Here is a 23,759-nt window from a genome sequence, read left to right on the forward strand (position 1 = left end):
AGCTCCATATCTTAATCAATTTCAGGCCCTTGAATATTAATATAAAACCAAGCAAAGCAAAAATACCCCCCAAATATTCTCTCTTCAACTTAGATATAACCTCATGGCTGTTGCTTCATGACCAAGGGAAATGGTGTGGTGGTACTGCTGGTTGGCAACAAACACAATTACCCCTCTTCAGACTACACCAGGTCACAGGCAGGTGAAGGGAAGCTGCCAGCTTGTTGCTACCTATTTACCAACAGCAATCTGGTACCTCAGAGGGCTCTCGCTTGGTATGATGGGGGAGATCTGCAGTGTCAAAACAAGCTCTCATTACATGAAATCTGGGCTCTAGAAAAATCTGGGCTCTAGAAAAATCTTGTGTTAGCCCTTACCTAAATTTAGCACCTTCTTCTGTTTCCATTTCTATGGATTAAAATGCATAATGGAGCCAAGCATCCAGTGGCAACTTACATATTATTTAAATTTGCTGTAATTCTTGACTCCATCATTTCTTAGTTTTGCTTAAAAGATAAAGATGCTTTTATTTTCAATAGACTCCTGCTCCCATCCCTGGTGGCCCTGTGGGCAAAACTTCTCATTCCCCAATGAATGAGAGAGAGAAAACCCTTTATATTTTTGATCATGGAAGTAATGTGGTTTATATGCTTACCTGCATACTTGCTCCCTACATCCATCAAGTCATTGGTTTTGTTGTTGTAACGCAGGTGCACCAGGCTGGCTGGTCCTGGAGTTTCTCCACCTGGCAGGTCAGCATGACCTGAGCACAGCAGCACTCCATGCACTGGAGTTTCTACTGCATGGAGTCCTATTTGCCCCATAACAACTGCGCTGCATGGGAGTACATGGCCCTGCATCCTGCTGATGTTGCCTTTCCAGACGCTCCACTGCGGGAGCTACTGCCTCCTGGATAAAACCCTGTTCTGTGCCCGCCTCTGAGGTGCCCAGGTGGACTCAGGAGGGTGACCCTCCTCCTTCATAGCACCTTCGCAGATCATCAGAGTCATTGCCCCAGTGCCAATGCTTTCCGTCACCCTGCCGTAGTGCAACTGGGAAGTTGCTAGCTTAGCAACGACAGCAATACAATCCTCACAGTATTTTAGGATACCTGTAATTCTGAAGCTTTGGTAGTTATTAATAGTCATAAAAATTGCTATTCTCTATACATTCTTTTCTTAATATAGCAAATATTATTTCAAACATTTATTCTTATAAAATAGAACTATTTACATAGCTAGGTGAGTTGAAATGATTCATGTTAGTGAAAAGACATAAGACAAAAATAATTCCTTTTACTTAGAGATGATCCTCACCTATGATTGTGGATGCAATATTCAGTATTGTCTTTTCTTTTGGGGGGACGCTTTCACAGCTCCTTAAATTAAATCAGGTTTTAAAAAATGAGTTTCAGAATATTGGCTGTGACTTAGGTATCATAGTATGGCTTAGACAGTGACAGTAGTTTGAATGTGGTAAAGAGCAGAATAGCAAAGAATGCCTACTGTCCCCATACCTCCAAAAGAAAGGAAACCATTAAAACACACACACACACACACACACACACACACACACACACGTGCACTCATACAGAGCCCTTTGGGTTTGAAGTTAGCCTTAGTTAATAAAACAAAACACCAATATCACACTCAGAATTGCTTACCAGAGTTAGATCTGACTTCAGAGATACAGTCTGATACACTTTAGTGCCCTCCCCCCATCTTCTCAATACCCCCAGTGCCCGCACACCAACTCACTCCCTTTTCCCTTGTACTATTGGAAGTGAGGGATTGGATGCAAGGAGACTTTCCCAAGGTCCTGGGTATAAGTAGCAAAGGGAGCTGTCCTGCTGCTTCACTGCAGTATTCCATCTGAGATGAATGGTTGCATTTTGAGAAGGGATGGGAGTAAGAAACACCAAAACATATGTCACTTGGAGAAGGCCTCCTTGGCATAAAGAATCTTTTATAGTGGAGGTGATTTTATAATCTCTGAAATGTCCTTGTACAGAACACAGTATTAACAGTTTGTTAAATAACTCCATAGTAAATAACTGCATTTAGGACACATTTGTCTGCTTAAAAGAAAACAAGCCAGGACATTCACTTGGTAATTATTAGTTTTTCATGTTTTTAAATTAAATTTAATTTATTTAAAAAATTTTAATTCCAGTATAGTTACCATATAGTATTATATTAGTTTCAGGTATACAATACGATTCAACAATTCTATGCATTACTCACTTCTCATCACAATAAATGTACTCTTAATCCCCATTATCTACTCTACCTCTCCCCCTCACTTCCCCTCTGGTAACCATCAGTTTTTCTCTATAGTTAAGAGTCTGGTTTTCTTGGTTTGTCTCTTTTTTATTCTGTTCAGTTTTGTTTGCTTGTTTGTTTTTTAAATTCCACTTATGAGTGAAATCATATGGTATTTGTCTTTTTCTGACTTATTTCACTTAGGATTATACTGCCTAGATCCATCCATGTTGCTGGAAATAGCAAGATTTCATTCTATTTTATGGCTCAGTGATGTCCCAACATACACTCACATCACATCACATCACATCACATCACATCTTCTTTGTCCACTCATCTATCAATAGATGCTTGGGCTGCTTCCATAATTTGGCTATTGTGAAAAAAAAATTGGCTATTGTGAAAATGCTGTAATAAACATAGGGATGCATATTTCAAATTAGTGTTTTTCTATCCTTTGGGTAAATACTCAGCAGCGGAATTACTGGATCATAGGGTGGTTCTATTTTTAATTTTCTGAGGAACCTCCATACTCTTTTCCACAGTGGCCGCACCAGTTTGCGTTCCCACCAGCAGTGCACAAGCATTCCTTTTGCTCTACATCTTCACCAACACTTGTTTCTTGTGTAATTTTTCATATTTACACATGAAGAATACACTTAAGAAAAATGGGGGCTATAGCCTGAATTCTTTGTTCTCTTTTAAGCAAAATTTTTCTGAAGGGGTATTTATATTTACTGCCTCTAGTTTTTCCCTTCTTATCACCTCTTAAATTCATTCTCCCACGAACACTCCATTGAAACCGCTGTCCCCAAAGATACCAGTGACCTACCCTCCCCATAGGTCAGTTCTCATTCCACAGCTTAGGGATGTGTCAGGAGCATTTGACAGAGCTGACTACTCCCTCTTCTTTGAAACAATGTCTTCACTTGGCTTCCAGGACACACCCTTTCTTGGTTTTCCTCCTCCTCACTGGGCATTCCTTTTCAGTCTCCTTGTCTGGCCCCTCTTCTTCTCCCTGACTTCATAATCTTGGCGGGCCACCAGGCTCTTTCTCTTTGGGCCTCTTCTCTTCCTTGCTCGCTCCCTTGGTGATCTCACCCGGTTTCATGGGCTTAAATATTATCTATGAGCTGTGAAATGTGTATCTCCAACTCAGATGTCTCTCCTAAACTCCAGACCTTTATCCAACTGCCTACTCAATGTTTGAAACCTAACAAGTCCAAACTTGAACTCTCATTCTTCTTTTAAAGCCTGCTCTACCCCCTCAGTTGATGACGACTCTATCCCTAATTAGTTCAGACCAAAAACTTTAGAGTTATCCTTGTCTACTCTCTTTCTTTCTTCACATCCAAATTATGCTGGTTCCTACTTCAATATACCTGGAATCCAACCACTTTTCACCACCTCCACTGCTACTTCCCTGGTATGAACCACTGTCACGTCTCTCTTGGATTATTGTAATCACTTCCTAACCAGCCTCTCTGCTTCTACCTTTTCCCCCTCACTTCTATAACAGTCTAGCTGCCAGAATGAAGTCAGAGAGATACTCAAAAATGCAAGTCAGATCATGTCACTCCTCTGCTCAGAACCTCACAATGATGCCTGTTTCACTCAGAGTAGATGTAAGTGCTTACAAATGTCTATGCAACCCGGAAGACCTGCCCCCCATTACCTCCTGCTAACTTCACCTTCACTCATCCCACTCCAGCCATACTGGTCTCCTTGTTCCTCAAATACCCAGTCATGTTTGTTCCCTCAGCCTGGAATATTTTTCCCAAGAGAGTCACATGGCCCACTCCCTTACCCTCATTTGTTTGCTCCATTGCTGCCTTCTCAATGGGACCTACCTTGCCACCTATTTAAACTGGATTTGCCTTCCTTCTCCATACCTAGCATTCCTGGACCTCTTACCCTGCCCTAATATTTCCTTTTCTATAATCTTTATCCCTTCCAATATCTATTGAAATTCCTGATTATGTTTATGGTTTATTTTCTGCTTCCTACTTAGAATGTAATCTCCATAAGGTACCCCTGTTTGTTTTGTTTACTGATCCATCCTAAGCACCAGATCGTTGTCTGACATGTGGTAGGAAATCAATACATATTTTTGAATTAATAACAGTTCAAATCTTCAGAGACTGGAATGACAGAAATGAGAAAAGTCTGTAAAGATCCTATCTCTGTCGATTCAGTGATTTTAAAAGGGATTTTTATCTCTTACTTCCTGATGACAGAAACGAGTATACGACTTTGTAAATTCACATATTAAAAGCACCCACAACAGTTTGTTCACTTCAACTGTTGCTTTTGAAGAACTTGATAAGCATCTTGTCCTGCCATCCCTTCTTTTGTGGTAAAGCCTCCCGTTAAATACTCAAATAACCTAGATACTTGTGCTCTGAAGGCATCAGGAAGGCATTTAGATTAGGGGTAGAATTCATTAGGTTTCCTGGTCAAAACAACGCCTCAATATTTATTCGATAGCACCTTTGTTGGATCTACTCCTAGCCCTGCCCGGATCGTCTTCCTGGTGACATTCATAGCACTGTTGGGGGCTATGTTGGGGGGCATTTATGTGATCTTCACCCTCAGCTGAAAGTGGGCAGGTTTCTTCCAGCAAGTTGGTTTGTGGGTAAAACCACTGACACCACCGGCCCGGGTCTGATGACCACCAGAGCTGCTAACGTGTCTACGTTAATACTTCCCTCTCTGAGACATTTCAAGAAGTTCTTTTCTCGGCAATATGAGGTAGACTACATGTGCTAATGACAAAATTTCGGAGGCTGCTCAAGAGTGTTTTCTGGTAGGCCTAACTGATGACATCATGGGTGCTTACTGAATGTCACATGCTTGGCAAAGAGGTTAGAAAGGGTCATTCATCTCACCATCCTTTTCATCAGGAGACCTAAAACAGTATAAGCTGTGTTGTATAGCTCTGTGTATAGTATAAGCTCTAGTTTTCACCTGTGACCTTTTTTTCCTACTCCAGGGAAGCCTTAAATGGATTTGCTGTAATAACTGTTATGCATATGATAGAATTTATTATGATTACATAATTAATTTTTGTTTTGAAAGGGTGACTGATTTATAATGGCAGTTCTGTTACTTAAAGTAACTTTGATCAAAATTCATCACTCAATTTTTAACACTAGGGTTTGAAATCTCCAATGTGTTTTTTATTAAAAGCATTAGAGGAGTATAATACAATTATAGGAATAGGATAACATTATAGGAAGTTTGAATGATTTTAAAAATTACTTGTAATTCCATCTAATTGTTATGATCATTTGTAAATATTTTCTGTTAATCATTTTCTATAAACATGCTGATTATTCCTATAACTGAAATGAGTATCACTGTCAGTGGATGGTGGTGGGAATCCTTTGAGATGGGGACCCTTGCTGCTCATTGTGTGTATACCCGTAATGTAGCACAGGGCCGGGTATAGAGAGGTACTTGAAAAATTATTGCCAGAATAATGAATTAGTAAGGGAGTTTGCTGAGGAACAAAGACATGATTAAATATAACCAACATTGGATTGATTATTTTGTTGATTCACATTGAGAGGCCCAAATCCCAACCCTTGGCAAACATCAGTTGTTCTATGACTTTCTTTTCTGCCTGGATCTCTAGGAGCACCACAGGAGAAAGGAAATAGTCCCATGGTGATATGGCTCCTCTTCTCTCGTTTGAAAACAATAGCATTCATTCATTTTACTTCTCTACCCTTTGTCTGCAGATTACTTAGGTCTAAACTGGCCTTAAATCTCTGAAACAGACTGATCCCTCCCTGATCCTAAAATAAAATCGCAAATCAAATTTAGACTTTGATGTAAAAGCTTGAGAGACACAGGTTTGTTGCTAATTTAGATTACAAATGTCATAAAAAATAGAAACCAAAAAGGTTAGGTAATTTCTAAATTAAACACTCTTTCTTAGAATAATTACTGTGTTACAGCATCTGTGTACTTTGGTAGAATTTGAATAACACTTTATTGCTCCGAATAATGTTCTATTCTTGTCACCTAATAATAGTTGAGTACATACTCCTGTACTCCGTGACTGCAGGAAGGGTGTTGCCCTGAACACTGACACACCCTCTGCAGCAAGGCTTCGTTTTGCTGGAACTTTCCAGGTGCTAAAAAATCCCTTTCTCTACTTTCCATTCATTTACATGCAAGAGAACTGAGCTTTACTATTTTTTCTAAATCCAAATAGAAAGAGTCAGGTTCATGCAGTCACCATTAAGGACTGACCAGCGTTGCCTGGAGAATATTGTTTGAATCTTCTTTCCATAAGAAACGGGCTTAAAAAGCATAGGCCCACCAATTAGGATTTGAAAGGCAAGTTACAAATCCTTTGATGGAGTTTTTCAGGCTATCACTGAAGCAATAGAACTGGGAACAGTTTTTTTTTAGTTGACCAAATACACCTGGTCATTAGGGACATTTCCATTTTGATAATTTAGCCAGTAGAAGTTCTTGGGCTTAAATAACAGTTTTTCAGAATTTCATGTTTCTAAGTCTGAGTCTGAATTTAAGGAATGCTAGTCTGTCTCCTTTTATACCACAACAGCTATAGAATTCCACAGAATTTTTTCTAAAACGACGCGAATGGGTTGTCATAGTCTGGGAGATAATTCTTCACTAGAACACAGAACTATCTTTATTTGAAGGCCATACATGGCATAAGCAAACAATGGCTGTGTTCCGTGTGTTTTTCTGTTACCTTAATGCATTTAAATTTCAATTATGGGAGTACAAGACATGAGTTGTATTATTAAACTCTCCTTTAATTTCCTTAATGATGACTGTTTCATTTTTCTTTCTGAGTTCAAAGTAAATCCTTTTAGCTTGAAAGTCTTATGTATTCTAAAAATGAATTCACTATGCAGAGACTATGATCACTCTGCTATTTGTCACTTACTACATGTTCTCCTTTCTTCTGTAGTATTAGAACCTCTGATTTGTAGAACAGATAGTTAGCAGTCCAGGAAAAAAAAAAAGGCTGCTTTGCAATTTCCCTTGTAAAGGAATAGGTCAAAGTATTATGTAGCAAGTTCTGGAGCTTTCCTTATATGGTAGTTGTTGTGTACCTCTTGTCCCTTCCCCATCCCTTCCTCCATCCTGCTGCTACAACTGTGGACACACTAGCAGGAACTCTAGCTGCCCTCTTGGATCATGAAGACAAGGGTGACACAGCTGATGAGTGAATAGAAGTGCCATACCAACTTTCTTACCTTTCCCACTTGATATAAAAGAAAGAGAAACTATCCTGTTTAAGTGACTGCTCTTTGGGGTCTGTTTTTCTCAAATGAAAAATAATCCTAATGTACACAATCACCTGTACTAGAAAGTATTGGATTATTTATTTAATCTGACATAAAGAAATGAACATACTATAGCGGACACCTGTTGGCTCATCTTTGCAACACTGTTTTCCAGTTCTGACCCCCTCTCTAACCACCATCTACTTGGGTCTAGTGAGAGTTTCCAATTCCAGAACATGATCTTACCTTTGATTGAGGAAGCTCCCCTGACCCACGCTGGGCCAATGAAAAATCTTTCTTTAGGAACTAAAAAATATGATAGAGAAAAGGATATTAGTTTCTTTCAGTTATAAGACCATAGTAATAAATATCTGAGTTATTGGCAGCTCTATTTTCCACCACGTTTCGGGAGAAGTGGAAGAAACAGGCTTGATGAGAAAGAACAGTGAATCAGAGTCAAAGAGGGAAGTAGAGATATAGAAGTGGAAGGTTGGGATGATTCCTTGGCTTCCCATAGTTTGCCAATGCCTGTTACTTGCACACTTACCATCTACTCTCTATTTCTCTTTTCTAGGCAATACTAATCATGTTCTGGATCCACTCATCCTTAAAAGAGGTTGCCAACTGGTCTAAGACAACATGTGCATGGCAATTCTCTGGCAACTGTATTGATCCAGTGATGGGCTTGATCGTGAATTGGCCCAATCTGTTTAAAAATGTATATTCTATATCTAGGGGGGAAGTTACTCTTTCTCCTGCTGGAGATGAACAAGGAAGCATATAGTCCTAATTGCCATTGTCAGCTCCCTTGCCACTCTAAGGGAGACCATCCTGGGATGAGGGCAATACTGAAGATGGCAGCAAAAATAATTCCAAAAACCCCAAGGCTTTGATAGCATTTTGAGCCCACTCTGGACTGAATCAAATATATTAGATAATAAATGATCTATTATAGAAGTCAGAGGTAACCAAACTTTTTCTTAAAGGGCCAGATAGTAAATATTTTAAGATTTGCAAGCTATGAAGTTTTTGTTGCAACTAATCCACTCTGCCATGGTAGCTCCAAAGCAGCCCTACCTGATACATATATGAGTGACTATGAATGTGTTCCAGCAAGACAGCTGTCCAGCCTATGGGTTGTCACTTGCTGGCCACTGTTATAAGCTAGTGTGAGTTAATTTTCCATTGCTTGTTGCCAAAATTACCATGTATGATACACATGTTCTAGTCCATTTCTGAGAGCTGGCTGCATCTTGCCTTTGGAGTCTATGAGGACCTCCAGTGTCCAGAGCTGGTGGCCAAAATACTTAACAAAAGCTACAGTCTGAACACCAACCACTCACAAAAACATAGGATGACATTCTAGGGTGAATTGGCTGGATATCATTCTGTCATTATTGTTCTATCAAGTCCCCTTTATGACTTAAACCAGCCAGAGTTTATTTCTGTTATTTGTAAACAAAAGCATCCTCACTATTCTTTTTAGATTTTCATTTTGGGTACTCCTTTAATCATTTTACTCATTTTTGGTTGAGATACTGATCAGTTATCTGTTCTTTCTTTCTTTCTTTCTTTCTTTCTTTCTTTCTTCCTTTCTTTTCATTCCCCATTTCTTTTTGTTTGTTTTTTAAAAGTTTTATTTTATTTTAAGTAGGCTCCACACCCAGCATGGGGCTTGAATTCACAATCCTGAGATCAAGAGTTACATACTCTACTGACTGAGCCAGCCAGGCACCCCTGATTCTCCTTTTCTTTTCTTTTCTTTTTTTTTTTTTTTTTGAAAGATTTTATTTATTCATGAGAGACACAGAGAAAGAGAGAGGCAAGCCAATGATGGTTTTTAAACCAATGCCTATGTGTATGGCCAGCCACAAACCTTGGGGATGTTTATTACCTGTACATGTATATACAGACAGAGACACAGGCAGAGGGAGAAGCAGGCCCTATGCAGGGAGCCCAACATGGGACTCGATCCCAGGTCTCCAGGATCAGGCCCTGGAATGAAGGCAGCGCTAAACTGCTGAGCCACCCCGGGCTGCCCTGATTCTCCATTTCTTAAGTTTATTATGTCAGTGCCAAGATTATAATACTGATTCTTTTAAAACTGGGTAGATGAAAACTTTACATGATAATGAGCTCTTTTTTTTTAAATTCCTGTAGGCCTTATGATCAATAACACAGGATCTAGCGCCTAACAAATGAGGTGTGACTATAAAGTATCAGAAAGATTTTAGCACACACACCACTGCACAGACACCCAATTTTGTTAAACACAGTTGCAACAGGAAGTTATATTCCAATAATGCCTCCATTTCTCCAAGTGTCTTTGGAATTCCTCCAATCTCCCTCACTTTATTGTAATATCTGCTGTTGATGGAGATTTGTCACATTGTCACCAGGCTTGCTCTGGATTCCTGCCATTTGCAAAAAAAAAAAAAAAAAAAAAATCAGATCTATCTTAAATATTTGGAATCATTAAGTATTTTCTTTTTCCCTTTCCTTTCTCACATAATTACTAAACACTGAGCTATGCCTAATATGTACCCATCACTCTTCTAGGTGCTGAGGACATAAAGTCCTATTATCAACGTGATTGTAGTTTAAGAGAGGAAAAAGTATGTAAATACATTATAATGTAACCCAAATTTGTCCAGGCTTCATCAGTCCATGAGTACAAATATGATCCCCCTAAGAGGAAATAACCCAGATTTTTGCAGGCTTTTCCCTATTTTCATTTGTAAGAACTTAGCCCCCTGCCAGAGTTTTCACATGGTCTCCCACACTGACTCCTTATGCTTTCCCATTTCAGCACTTGCCTGTTGAGGTCTATTGCTTTCCAGACTCAGGGATGTCAAGTGTCTGGCATTTTTCTTTTCTTGATTTTTGACTTTTATTTAATGGTGGAGGAAAACAACACTACTTGCTGTACTAGTTTAAAGCTTTTCATATTGTTGGGGTTTTTTTTAAAGATTTTATTTATTTATCCACAGAGAGAGAGAGGCAGAGACATAGGCAGAGGGAGAAGCAGGCTCCCTGTGGGGAGCCTGATGCAGTACTTGATCCTAGGACCCTGCGATCACGACCTGAACCAAAGGCAGACGCTCAATCACTGAGCCACCCAGGTGCCCTTCACATTGTTTTCAAAAAATTCTAGAAAACAACCTCACAGAAGATACACCTCTGTAGTAGGCAGCCTGATGGGCAGCCAGTGTCTCTAGAACAGTTCAGAATTAGGGAATTCTTATTGCTTTCCAGTGTGACCTGCTCTGAAAAGAAGAGTCTAGTTTAACCCAGTAAGCAAATGTAGAACTAAAAGATAGGAGGAAAATGGGCCAGAAGAGTGACTGAGACCATATTTTCTTCTCAAGCTCAGCTGGCTGTGCCTCCTTTCTAGGGGTATATTTTGAAAGAACATAGGTTTCTGTAGATGCCACCTCCTGGTCAGCACACAACAGGAATAAGCTCCCAGAGGGCAGGAGCTTTGTCCATTTCATTCAGTGATATATTCTTTGGGCCTAGAACAGCACCACTTACTAGCAGCTTGACATGTGAACATTGAATGAATGAATGCCAAAATATAGTTAGTTCTCAGTCCATGCTTCACTGCAATCCAGTTGTCTATAATCCATGCGGAAATGGGGAGAATGCCCCTCCCTTTTGCTCTGAGTGTTACGTTTGTTTTCTGGGGACTGATGCAGAGGGATCTGGACCCCTTCTCTTCCAAAGTCCTAGACTATCACAGTCTGTTTCAAATTCCCTCTCAGCTCTGTTCTCTAAGAACTCAGGCCTTGTTCTTAGGTCATTGGTGGGAAATATAGACATATTGGATCCCTAACTATGGCCTAGATTCAAACTCAATTTCCAGACTGAATTATAATACAGAGTAATACGAGTGACATTACATGCACTTACAAGGATGTAGCAAAGGAGACAAGAAAGCGAAGAGAGCAGGAAATCAGAGGGAGGAGGACAGAAGGTATAGAAAAGATGATAGCTAAAACTTTGCCTGCCTTTTGTTTGCCCTGAAAATTTTGTCTTTGTAACCTGATTGTAACTTCCTCCTCCTTGTTTCATAAATTTCCTCTTTCAAGGTACACAGTAAGTGTTAGTTAAATATTTGTTGACTGGTTGAAAAAAAGAGAATTAAGGCTCTAGTGGAGTCCCATTGCTTTTCCCCGAATATTTGCTTTCGTTACTGATTGCTCTGTGGTCACACCAGGCTATGGGATACTGGATAATGAGTCCTCACTACACCCTCATTTGTTCAAGTCAATAACTAGTTAGAGATTATGCACTGTGCCAAGCACAGTGCTGGATGGAAAGCCACAGAGCTTAATAAGGTATAGCTCTAAAGAACCATGCAGTGTAGCAGCAGAGATAAAGCTTGTCAAATAACTGTAATGTAAAGTAGAAAGAGTTCCATGGCACACGAGAAGATCACTTAACTTGTGATGAGAATATCAAGGGAGCAACAGAACTCCAATTTGCAAGTTCTGAGAAAGTTCCACAGAGGAGCTCTGTGAGGAATATATGAAGAGTTTGAACCAATGGAGATGGATGGCAGTAGGAACTTGTAGGCAGTAGGAACTCCATGAACAAATATGCAGAGGTGAAATTCAATCTATAAGGACCACATATCATAGATGTTTGCAGTATTTTCTCTCATCCTTTATCAGTTATGTGTCAGTCTCTTAAAACATAACCCCAGAATAATGGCACGGTGTGTTTTTTTTGAGTTTGCACTGATGGAGAGGGTTTCACCGAACACTGCTGCTGGCAGTATTTTAAACAAAGGTTAAAGTACCATGCTGCATGTGTATCGTTCTGTCCAATTCCACACGCAAAGCAGATGGCTATTAGACATTTGTTCTATCCTTGGTCCTGTCTGCCTTATAAATGCTAAAGAGTAGCTGAAATTGAGAATTCTATCACATTAAAGGAATCTTTGCCTATAATTTGTTTATAACACACTCTTGACTAATGGTCAAGCTCAAGCTCCCTGTTCCCTGGGGCTATGCTCCAAGTGCACACACATTCCAGAACGATTAGCCTTTCCCCTGTTGCTGCTAAGAGCCCTAAAAGCCATGGAAATCAATACATACAATAATTAATCACTGACAGATTAAAACTTTTGATTGATTTCCTCTGAAATGGGAATTTGCATTCCCCTCCTTCCAAGATCTTTATTTTTTTAATAAACAACTAGGCAATCAGTTGTGATTTTAAGTTTTGAAATGCATTGGCAACAATTTTTATGTAACACACAGTAGAAAAATAACAAGAGGCCATGGATAGTTTCAAAGTCTTGCTGGGATGTACAGAGGTGAATGTCACTTGCCTGCCTATGCCAACTGTGAGCTTCAGTCCCCTGAAACAGATGCTCTGTCCCTTGCCATGTATCTAAGGACTGCTGTCAATTTGCAAGCACCGGAAATATGATGGGCTTCTTGTCTTTTCTTTTTTTTTTTTTCCTTTCTGGAAACAATCATCTACTTGAAATGCAATCTGAGGCTATACATTTCTAGGGACCAGCAAGCAGTTGGTATTTGGAGGATCCATCATTCAAGTAGGTTTTATATTAGTGCTTTTCAAACTTGAACGTATGCACAAGTCTCCCTTGGGGGCCCCATTAAAATTCAGACTTCGAGTCTGGGATACGGCCTGAGATTCTACAGTTCTAACACGTTCTCAGGTAGGAAGGACAGGTGGTGTGACAAGGGTGGTGTGCTTAGCACTCAAAGGCCACTTGATAATACAAAACCCTGATCAAATGTCCCACAAATTTCATGAACAGAGCTCAAAGGGAGAGGCCTAACTTCACTGGTAAAGCTTATCTTTATTTATGTGTTTCTCTGAGGCAATATGGGGATGAGGGAAAAGAGGAAGAGAAAGAAAAGAGATCGCCCATTCTTCTATTCTGCACATTTTAATCCCCTCCTCCATGCCAGGCATTTGAGGCAGAGGGAATATAAGATATAATGGGTAGAGAAGTAGTCTATTCTGGAAAGGCAGACATTGAAAACATTCCCTACAACCCCTTTATTTTTGTCAGGAAACTTTACTCTAAGAGACCCTATAAGAATCCAGCCATTCAGCATTTCCCAGCAGAACAACATTATCTGTCATTGTTCTTTGTGTTCAAAGATACTTCTGGCAATAATGTTACTATTCCTGTGTGTGTGCGTCTGGCAGGAAGCCCTAAGATGTGACCTAATTTCCAAATAGCTTGTCCTTCTGGTGAGCCGTGATTAGGAAAACCTGCTGTAGTTTATGACTCTACCCTATAGACTTTGAGAAAATGGGAAGCCAAAGGAGATTTCCACCTGTATTAGTTTGTGTAACTAGAAATCTGTTTGGAATAATAACTTATGTCCATTATATGAACAGATGACGTAGAAACCAAACACTCTCTTTTCTTTCTGAAAGAAGGGCTCTTAAAAGCCTGGAAATGGAAGATCATTAGATAATTTGTTGTTAGCTGGAGAAGGGCACATCCTGGTATATTTATAGTCCTGCTCCCCGGGGGGAGAATGTTTATGTATGGACCCGTCTTATCATCCCTTCTATCCCGAGTGGATCTTGAAAGTTAAATTATAACATCGCATTATGCTTAAAACGGAAGGATGCTTCATAGAAAAGGCATTTTCTAAGCTCTTGAGGGACTGTTGCACACTCATCAAATGACAGATGGTGTGCAGCTTTCACAATGTAGGAGTGCTAAAAGAATGTGGGGTCACAGCGAAGCCATGGGAAATCGGAGTAAAATATGGTGCAAGTTGTTATAAGCCTGGTATGAGAAGAAGCAAGAGGAAAATGATCCCAACCACCAAGAGAGGAAAGGAAACAAATTTTAAAAACTGACCGCACCTCAATTTTTGAAAAGCAAGTCTGCCCCTCAGTAGCTGTGGGATCCTGGGGAGGCAGGCCACATCTCTGGGCCTCGCTGTGCTAGAGCAGCGGGTAAGAGGATTGGGATGCTAAGTTCTCTCTGGGCTCCCTAACTCTGCGCACTTACTACGTGCTAAATGTCCCATGAGATAAACACCTTCACTTGCATTATCATTTGACCTCTGGGAAGGTGTTTTTTGTTTTGTTTTTGGTTTTGGTCATCTCCATTTCACAGAAGAGGGAACTAAGGTTCAGAAAACTTAAGAAATCAGGCTGAGCTTACACATCTAAGAGAAGACAGGGCTGGAATTTGAACCCAGGTAACCTGACACCATAAGAATTTTATGGGTGAAGAAAGAAGGAATATTTCCTTTGTTGCTTTCTTAGAGAATCAACCGGAATGTTACAGTGTTTGTTACGTACCTGTTTTATAATTCCTGACATGTTGGGAGTTTGATCCTGATAAAGGAAGATGTAACTGGAGTCATAATTTAATGACTAAGAATTTATGACGTGAGGTGAGCAGCAGACACCTCGTCCTACCTGTCTCAGCTCTCTTAGAGGCTGCAGGTACTGCTAGTTATGCTTCTCGTGTCCTGGCTTGTCCAGTTGAACCTCCTTGTCAGGTCAGGCTGCTGAAAAGTAGCCACACAAGTGTTGACTAGTGGAGTCTGGGATGCACATTCCTGTCTCCTACACTTGAGATCTGGGATTTGGGGAGCACTGGGCTGCAGAGAGCAGCTTCCTCTCACCCTCTCCCAACATGATTTTCCCACGCCCACATGACAGGGGTTCCAGCAGAGTTTCCTGGTTTGCCTGCTGCTGACTTTGCTCCTGAGACTGGAGCTCTGTATCAAATACCATCCTGCCTGGATGGGGCTATGACACCCTCCCTAGCCCGAGGAGGCTGTAGCAAAGGGCTGCCACCGTAGCGATTTTTGCATATCTGCATTTCATCTGTAGATACTCACTTCTATTTTTCTTTAAACTGACTCACGTTCAAAATTTAAATAGCTTAATCTTGTTTAAAAAGCAAGCTTCACAGAGTTTTAAGTTTTACATTTAGGTCTATGATTCATTTTGAGTTATTTTTTTCATTTAGTGAGAGGTATAGATCAAGGTATTTTATTTTTTGCAGATAGATACCCAATTATTCCAGCACTATTTATTGAAAAGATTATTTTTTCTCTGTCTTTGCACATTTGTTCCTCTCCTGGGAGTTAGACTGACTGGGTTCTTTCTTCCTCTTTCTTAATTGCTAGCTGGCAAGCCAAAATACGAGCTACCACCCACCTATCTTCTACTACTACTACCTTCTAAGAGACTCCTGCTGCCCACTGGCTTGGACTCTAAGTTTGCTAATAACCTTGGACATTGTAATTTAGTTTCTTATTGGTCTCTTTGGTTACTTCTGATCTCCACCAACCCTTCAAATTCTTTTTATACCAACTTCCCATTGGTGTCCCAAAAGTTACAGCTTACAAAATGAGTTTGAAATTTTATAGGAGGTGGGAGAGGGCAACAAAAGGAAAGGGCAACCCTTTGTACAAGAAACAGATGGGTTTTCATAAAGCAATGCCATGAACTATTAGCATGATTCAACTGGGATTCACTATTTAAGAGCTCTTGTAGATAATGAGTTATTTCCCTCACGTGATTCCTGTTTCATTTAATCCTATGATCTATCTCACATACTTGGACACACAAAGGCACATATTTGACATTAACACATATACAGACACAGGTATATGAAAATATTTTTGTACTTAACTGTGGCTCTCCTTCTAGTTAGTTTACAGATATATTTTATAGTTATAATATGGGGGAGATATTTAAGTTTTTGGGTCTTTGAGACTCTAAGGGATCATCTGGGTTAGGTGGGTTGTCAACTTTGATGAACTAGTTGGTGGTGACAGCTTGGAGCATGCATGGAAAAAGATTGCCAGGCTAAGCTTAGTTCAGCAGGGGAAAAAAAACTATCATTGATTAGTCATGTCTGCCATGGCTGGGTAGAGGTTGGCATACATATGGTATATTACTAACTCTAATCTAAAACCAGGCCACTCTCTTTTCTGGTACAAAAATCCCTTATCACACTATCTTTGAGAGCTGGCCTCTTCCCACTGTAAGAATACTTTCAGTAATTGTGAGCTTACTGTTTTTCAAGAATATTCCTTGCATTGTTGAACACCTTACATGTTGAGTCCAAAATCGATCTCATTGCGACTTCTAATCATTTGTCCCAATTCTATTATTTGGAGTTGTGCAGACCAACTTTATACCCTATTGCACATCATAGCTCTTCAAATATCAGAAGGCAGCTATCATTTAATCTCTTCTCCTAGATAAACACCACTGTTTCTTTTGACTGTTTGTCAGATATTGTGGTTTCTGGGTCTCCTACAATCCCAAATGTTGTTTAATGTCTCCTTGCTACACTTCAAGTATCCTACTCAGAAAGGGACAAAGAATTTTAGATAGGATCTGACCAAATGGAATCAATTGGGACTCTTCCTTTTGGGTTTGCACATACTTATATTAATAAGTTTCAGTCTGCACTTGAAACATGTTACTTGGTTATTTCACACTGAACTTTCAGTAAATTAAAAAAATATTTGTGTATGAATCACTGAATTCAGTCCTTCTCTTCCCTGATTTTGTATTTGAATTTTTACATTTTACATCATATCTTAATAATAGTTGCTCTCTCTTGAGAACTCGTGTTGCATACTGTATTTTCTTTACCTGTCCAGTAGATATTCTATTCCCATTTTGCAGCTGTGAAAAGTGAGACTCAGAGGTGCCCAGTGTCACACAACTAGTAAGTTGTAGAGCTTGGAATCAAACCCAATTCTTTCTGGCTCTCAACTTTACTTTTTTGGCTGCCAAATGCTCAATTTGCTCACTTTGACCCCTGATCCAATATTGAAAAAAGAAAAAAAGGGTGGGGGAAGATAAACAGCTATCCTTTTGTCAAGATGTTTTATGTTTTTTGGCATTCTGATATATTAATCAGGCACTTTATTTTTAAAAAAGACATAAAAAGGAAATAAACTTTGGCTTCGCCAGTTCTTGGTCAAGTTCTTGTTGGTTCCTAGTGGTCATCTTTTTTAAGTGCTCACTAGCTGCCTGCTTAGCTATCCAATCTAGAATTTTGCTGGGGATTAATGGCAAATATATCAGTCTATGATCTCCAGAATCTATGATTACTGGGACATTTGTTTGTGTCCTTTGGTCCCTATCCTACTTTCCATAAGGTCTCATGGCTGCTTACAGTGGTTGTACCTTTACATCTGCATGTGTGTTCAGTTCTCTGGGATGGAAGTAAGATGGGGGAGGAGTGTGCCCTCATTTAAAGTAGCTAAGTGCTTTCACACTACATTCTTTCCTCTTATTCGTTGATTTCCTCTCAGTAATGTTATTTGGTCCACTTCCAATCTGTAGGTAAGAAGCGGAGCCACTCTCGTAATGGAAGGATTGGATTAATGGAAAAGATGCACTCAACAAAGTTCCCAGTGTTTTCTCTTAAAACGAATTCTAAAGTGACCTCTTACCGACTTAACAACAAAAGACTGAACGCACGTTCCCAAAAGCCTACCTGGTATCATAAGTCCATGAAATGCTTTTCGGAGCCATCTACTCTTTCAGATGATCTGTGCTGGGACATTTCTCCATAAATAAAAATAATAGAGTCAAATATGAGCATCAACAGGTATGGCTAATTCCCCAATTATGTCCCAATTAGATCTAAGAGTATATGTATTATAAAAGTCTAGTTAAAAGTTTCCAGCCTTGAAATCCCACGTCGGGCTCCCTGCATGGAGCCTGCTTCTCCCTCTGCCTGTGTCTCTGCCTCTCTCTGTGTGTCTTTCATGAATAAATAAATAAAATCTTAAAAAGAAAAAAGGTGAAAGTTTCCAGCCTCTGGCAAAGACTGACACCCACCCAGAAGTCGTAGATTAGATCATGAGAGTGCACAAATTAACATAGCTGCACCCGGTCCGTTTGCAGAGAGGCACGTTGTTAACGAAGTAGCAGTGAACACAGCCGAAGCCCCCTCTTGGTGTGCACGGTTCCCAGGGCTAGGAAGAGCGCTCGGGTGCCCGTGGTTGGTGCCCGTGGTTGGTGCCCGTGGGTCGGGCGGGGCCGCAAGGTGCACCCAGGCCCTCCCCAGCCCGACCTCGCCCGACCTCGCCCGACCTCGCCCGCGCCAGCCGCCCCGTGCCCGGGTCCCCGGCCGTTCCCTCCCTCGCCGCCCTCCGGGGCAGGCCCTTCCTCCCACCTCCCTCCCCTCGCAATCCCTTGAGGGGCGCCCGGGTCCCGGGCTCGGGCTCGCGGGCGGGGCCTGCTTGAATATTCATCTGGGGCGTGGCCCCCGCGGGCTCCGCCCCCGCGGCTGGGAGCAGCGGGGAGCCGCGGGGAGCAGCTGGGAGCCGCGGGGAGCCGCGGGGACCGCTGAGAGCGCGCCAGCTGCGCGGGCGAACAGTTCGCGTTTGTGCGTGGGGCTGACGCCGCGTCCTGCCCGGGGCCTCACCCTGCGGGCGGGGGAGGCTCTGCCAAGACCAGTGGACTTTTCTGAGGCAGGGCTCCCCCCCGCAGCTGCAAATCTCCGGGGGCCTCCCACCTGCCACGCATGGGAAATTCCATTGATGAAAATCCAGGCATTATCCTCTCCAGGAGCTTGTCCCTTTTAAAGAAGACAGACCCCCCCTTATGAGATTAATTGTAGGCTTTCTGTCTCCCTTTGCAATTCTCTCCAGTGGAGACTCTTTTTTTTTTTTTTTTTTTTTTTTTTCTGCCTTCCCAGGCTGGTTACAACTGCTCCGCACTTTTTTTTTTTTTTTTTAAAGATCATCAAACCATGGGACGCCAGGGTGGCTCAGCGGTTGAGCATCTGCCTTTGGCTCAGGGCATGATCCCATGGTCCTGGGATCGACTCCCACATCGGGCTCCTGCATTGAGCCTGCTTCTTCCTCTGCCTCTCTCTCTGTCTCTCGTGAATAAATAAAATCTTTAAAAAAAAACTCTCTATATAAAAAAAAGATCATTAAGCCATCTTGTTTCAATCTCCCCTCCTGCCCGTCATCCTTTACTCAGTAGTGTAGCATAGGGGCGAAAAGCCAGGCATCCTCAATTAAAATTCCAGTTTCACCAGTTTACAGTCTGCGTGAATGTGGCAGGTGAGCTGCTTTTGCCTCCGTTTCTTCTGTTGCATGATGGATCTGATACCACCTATCTCATGGCCTTGGTTTGAGAATGAAGTGATCCGTATACACAGAGTTTATAGACATGTGTATATATAATACGATATGATAACATTATATATTAATCGTATATGATATATATTGATGGATGGCGGTCACATGTATTTTTATATGTGTATTTGTGTGTATCATATGTATGTAAAATGCCTGAACAGTGCCAGGCATGTATTAAACACTCAGTAAGTGTTACTGTTTTTATTTTGTCTTTTGGCTGGACGAAACTGGCAAAGGACAGCTGAATGTAAAACAGAGTGGAAGTCAGCCCAGGTGGATACAGGCTGGAGGTGGAGCCTTCTCAGAAGCAAAGGGGGCAAGAAACCACACCCACTAAAGTCAAAAAGAAAGCCAGGCTGAATGAACCCAGAGAGAACAGAGAGGCGAACCTACTTTGGGAGCTGGGATGCCAACAGGGAAGTGTGGGCCGAAGCCTTTAAGAAAGAATCATGGGACGCCTGGGTGGCTCAGCAGTTGAGCCTCTGCCTTTGGCTCAGGGCATGATTCCAGGGTTCTGGGATGGAGTCTCCACATTGGGCTTCCTGCAGGGAGCCTGCTTCTCCCTCTGCCTATGTCCCCGCCTCTCTCTCTCTCTCTCTCTCTCTCTCTCTCTCTCTCTCTGTGTGTGTGTGTGTGTGTGTGTGTGTGTGTGTGTTTCTCATGAATAAATAAATAAGATCTTTTTTTTTTTTTTAAGGGAGAATCATGCAGTGTCAGAGATGGTGATCACAGTACCACCGGGACCTTTTTCATTTGTTTGCTTTTAGGCTGGTTTCCAGACCTTTGTCTGGACTCCACTGATTCTCAAAGCAATAGGAACCCTAGGCTGGCCCTGGGAGCAGGAGCTGGCCTTTTATTTTGGGTGCCACAGGTCGGGAAGTTTGAGCTCACGGGTTCTCTGTTGACTACATCTCCCTGTGTTTGCCCTATTCTCATCTTTAAAATCCCATTGTCCTCAGTATGACACTCACTCAGGCTCTTGACCCCACTCAAACCTTCTAGGTATTTTTTTGGTTCTGACTTTACCTTCCTTCCTGGCTCTCCTGGCACTGGAGCCACTTATTCCCCACAACACGTATCACCCCTCATCATCCCCATTGATTTCCAGATATGCCACTCATAGTTTTCTAAACATGTTGTGGTAGAGACAGTGGTGTTCACTACCTCATTTCATCTTCCTGGGCAGATGAGAAGATATTTCTTAGCTTCTCTTGCAGTTGGGTTGGGACAATGATCAAATACTTGACAACAGAAAAGTGAGCAGAAGGGATATGGCACTTCTGGTTCAAGGAAACTAAGAGAGGGTCTGAGTTCTTCATGTTTTGTCTATAATCCAGGAAGTGCAGAAATCTAAGATGGTGGGTTGCAAGACAGAAGAAGACTGAGTCCTGAATTTATGTTGCAATAAAACTGACCAATTGGCATCAGATTTTTTTAATGAGAAAAAAAAAAGCCATTGAGATCATGGGATTTACTTATCATCTCAGTTGAGCCTACCCAATCCAAATTAATAATACACCTGCCATGCTCTTTCTCATTTGGGTGTCTCTGTAATTACATTATGTCATTTGGAGTGCCTCTCTGCTTTCCCTCCCTGCAGTAAATTACTACTATTCTTGACGTTTCTTTTGTATTCTTATAGCACTGTGTTCAGGTTTCTGGACTAAGTGATTGGATGGCTCTTGGCACCAGTAAGGAAAATGAGAAAGGTGGAAGAGAAGTATGTTTGTTGGAGACGAAGCGCTCCATGATGTTCAGGGTGAATTGAGAATGGGATATCCAAGCAGGGATGTCTAGGAGGCATTTGGAGATATGAATCTGAAGCTCAGGAAAGACAGCTGAGCTAGAGATAGGTAGAGAGTTGAAAGTCATCAGCATGTAGAGAGAAGTGAGTAAGATCACCCAGGGACACTCTGTAAAGTAGGTGAGAAGAGAGTGGAAGATGAAAAGATGGAGCTTAGTGAAACCCCAACATTTAGAGGAAGACAGAGAAAGTAGAGCCCTTACAAACTTCCCTGACTTCATAGTACCCCTCTAGGCCATTCAGGATTGAGCAGGAAGTCTGGGAAACTAAGACTAGTTTGTTGATCAAAATTTACAAGTATGAAATTTAATTTTGAAAAAAATAAGGTACTGTGTAAACAAAACTGTTGAGTAGACATGAAAATGTCTTAGATGGTGAAATTGCTTGACTTTATTATTGGGAAAACATCCCTGTAAAAGCTTGGCTTTGATTGTGTTAAAGGAAACTGTAGAGTGGTAAATTTAATTAAAAAACCTTCCCTTTTATATTCCTGGCCTTCCTCAACATGAAGTCTTCTGACTTATATCAACCTAGAGAAGTGAGAAAGTTGTAAGGATTTTTAACTTTTTAATGGGAATCAAATGTTTTCCCTATCCTGTTTTGTTTTGTCTTATTCTGTTTTCTTAATGTGATTGCTCTTTGGAGGTAATGTTCAAATTATTCTAAATAGGCACTGTATTACCTCAGATCTTTAAATGGCACCTGGACTGCAGCCATGTATGTAATTGGTACATATTTCAAGGCTTTCAGCAGACCACTGAGGTTCTTTCAATACTGATACTATTTAACATCTGTGGTTTCTGAGGCTTCCATGTACAGATCTCTCAAGTACCTCTCTCAGAAATGTAACTCCCTTTGAAATCAGTTTCATGTGAAAAAGGAATGGTTCCCCTTTAATACAGAGAAATAGATAATATCAACCATTATATTGCTAAATAAAATTTTAAATGCACCTCACTACATTGGTTTAACATACCTTTTGGTTGGAAGGTGAGAGCCCCCAAATGCATTTTCAGTAGCCAATTCTGTCACAAATCTTGCCATTGGATGTGATGTTAAGTAATTAAACTCTTTCTTAAGTCTTTGGACACGTTTAAGTGTGCATTACACCTGCCCTCAATCTTGGGACTCTTAAATATGCAATTTGTAAGGTAACATTCCGTCAGCTACAATTAAGGAAGAAACATAATCTATATGGCATTGGATTTAGCACCATGGAGTATGTGGTATATCTGATGAACATCAAATATTAAAAGCCATAATTGAAAGAGTAAGAGAGAGAACAGACAATGGAAGGCAGTCTGCCCTGTGTCAAGGGCACCACTCCAGGGTGACATCTGCTCGTGAGTTGCTGGATAGCATTTTTCTCATACAGAAAAAATTATCCTTGTGATCTTCAGATTGAGTACCTCACTCACTGTCCATGTATCTTATTTTAGGTTTTAGGTTTCCTTTCATCAGGTTGGTGGAAACCTTCACACGTCTTCTATATGTATAATGCTCTCTGTTCTTACTGGAATCATACTTGAAACAGGCATTTTGTTTGTTGGCTTGTCTCTGAGCGCCACCTGTTATGGACTAGCGTTCATGTTTGGGGCTTATAAAACATCTTCAGTTTCAACATCAACTCTGCAAGATGGTTATTACCATTTTTGTTTCGTAGAAGAGGAAACTGAGTCTTGGAGACGTTAGTAAATTGCTTCAGGTCAGAGCTGGTGATGGTAGAATTGGATTCAAAGCTGGGACTGTCTGCCTCCAGAGCTCATGCCCTTTCTGTGAGAACATGCCATTTGTCTAGTCTTCTTTATGCCATCTTAGAATTCTTCCTCCATAACTTCTCACTTGAACTTGGAAGCTCCAATTTCCTGAGCCAACCATTGGGAGAGTTTGATGAGTTAATTTCAAGTTCCTTCATCTGTTGAGGGAGCTAAAAATTCTCTGAGCCTAGACTCAGTCCATTTATCTTGGAGTTCCTGCCCCCTCAGCAACTGGCCCTCTTATTATCTGGCCAGTTCAGTGGTGCCTGGTGGGTGTTTGTGCATCTGGGCTCTTGTCTTGACTCTACCTTTAACTCATGAGGTGGCCTGAGGATGTCACTTAACCATTTCATGTCTCTCATTCTCCAAATATAAAATGGAGGTACATTAAGAATAACTTTTTTCCTAAGGGCTTGTGTGGGCTAGCTAATCAAGCCTTGGACTACATTTTAGAACAATGAAGCATGTTAATTCAAGTCAACAAGCATTTACTGAGTGCCTGCAGTGTCCAGAGCAGG

At 41.0% G+C, this 23,759-nt stretch overlaps 1 long non-coding RNA gene across 2 annotated transcripts in view; it reads left to right on the top strand.

Moving 5' to 3' along the window:
* LOC121491226 overlaps positions 1-18,298 on the top strand; it is a 76,858-nt gene extending 58,560 nt beyond the window's left edge. For both annotated transcript variants that reach the window (XR_005987904.1, XR_005987903.1), the window contains one exon: positions 17,867-18,298. This is a non-coding gene — a long non-coding RNA (uncharacterized LOC121491226). The remainder of the gene's footprint in view (positions 1-17,866) is intronic.
* Positions 18,299-23,759: the final 5,461 nt, after the last annotated feature.

This window comes from Vulpes lagopus, chromosome 5, assembly GCF_018345385.1.
Source record: "Vulpes lagopus strain Blue_001 chromosome 5, ASM1834538v1, whole genome shotgun sequence".
Classification (NCBI taxonomy): Eukaryota; Metazoa; Chordata; class Mammalia; order Carnivora; family Canidae; genus Vulpes; species Vulpes lagopus.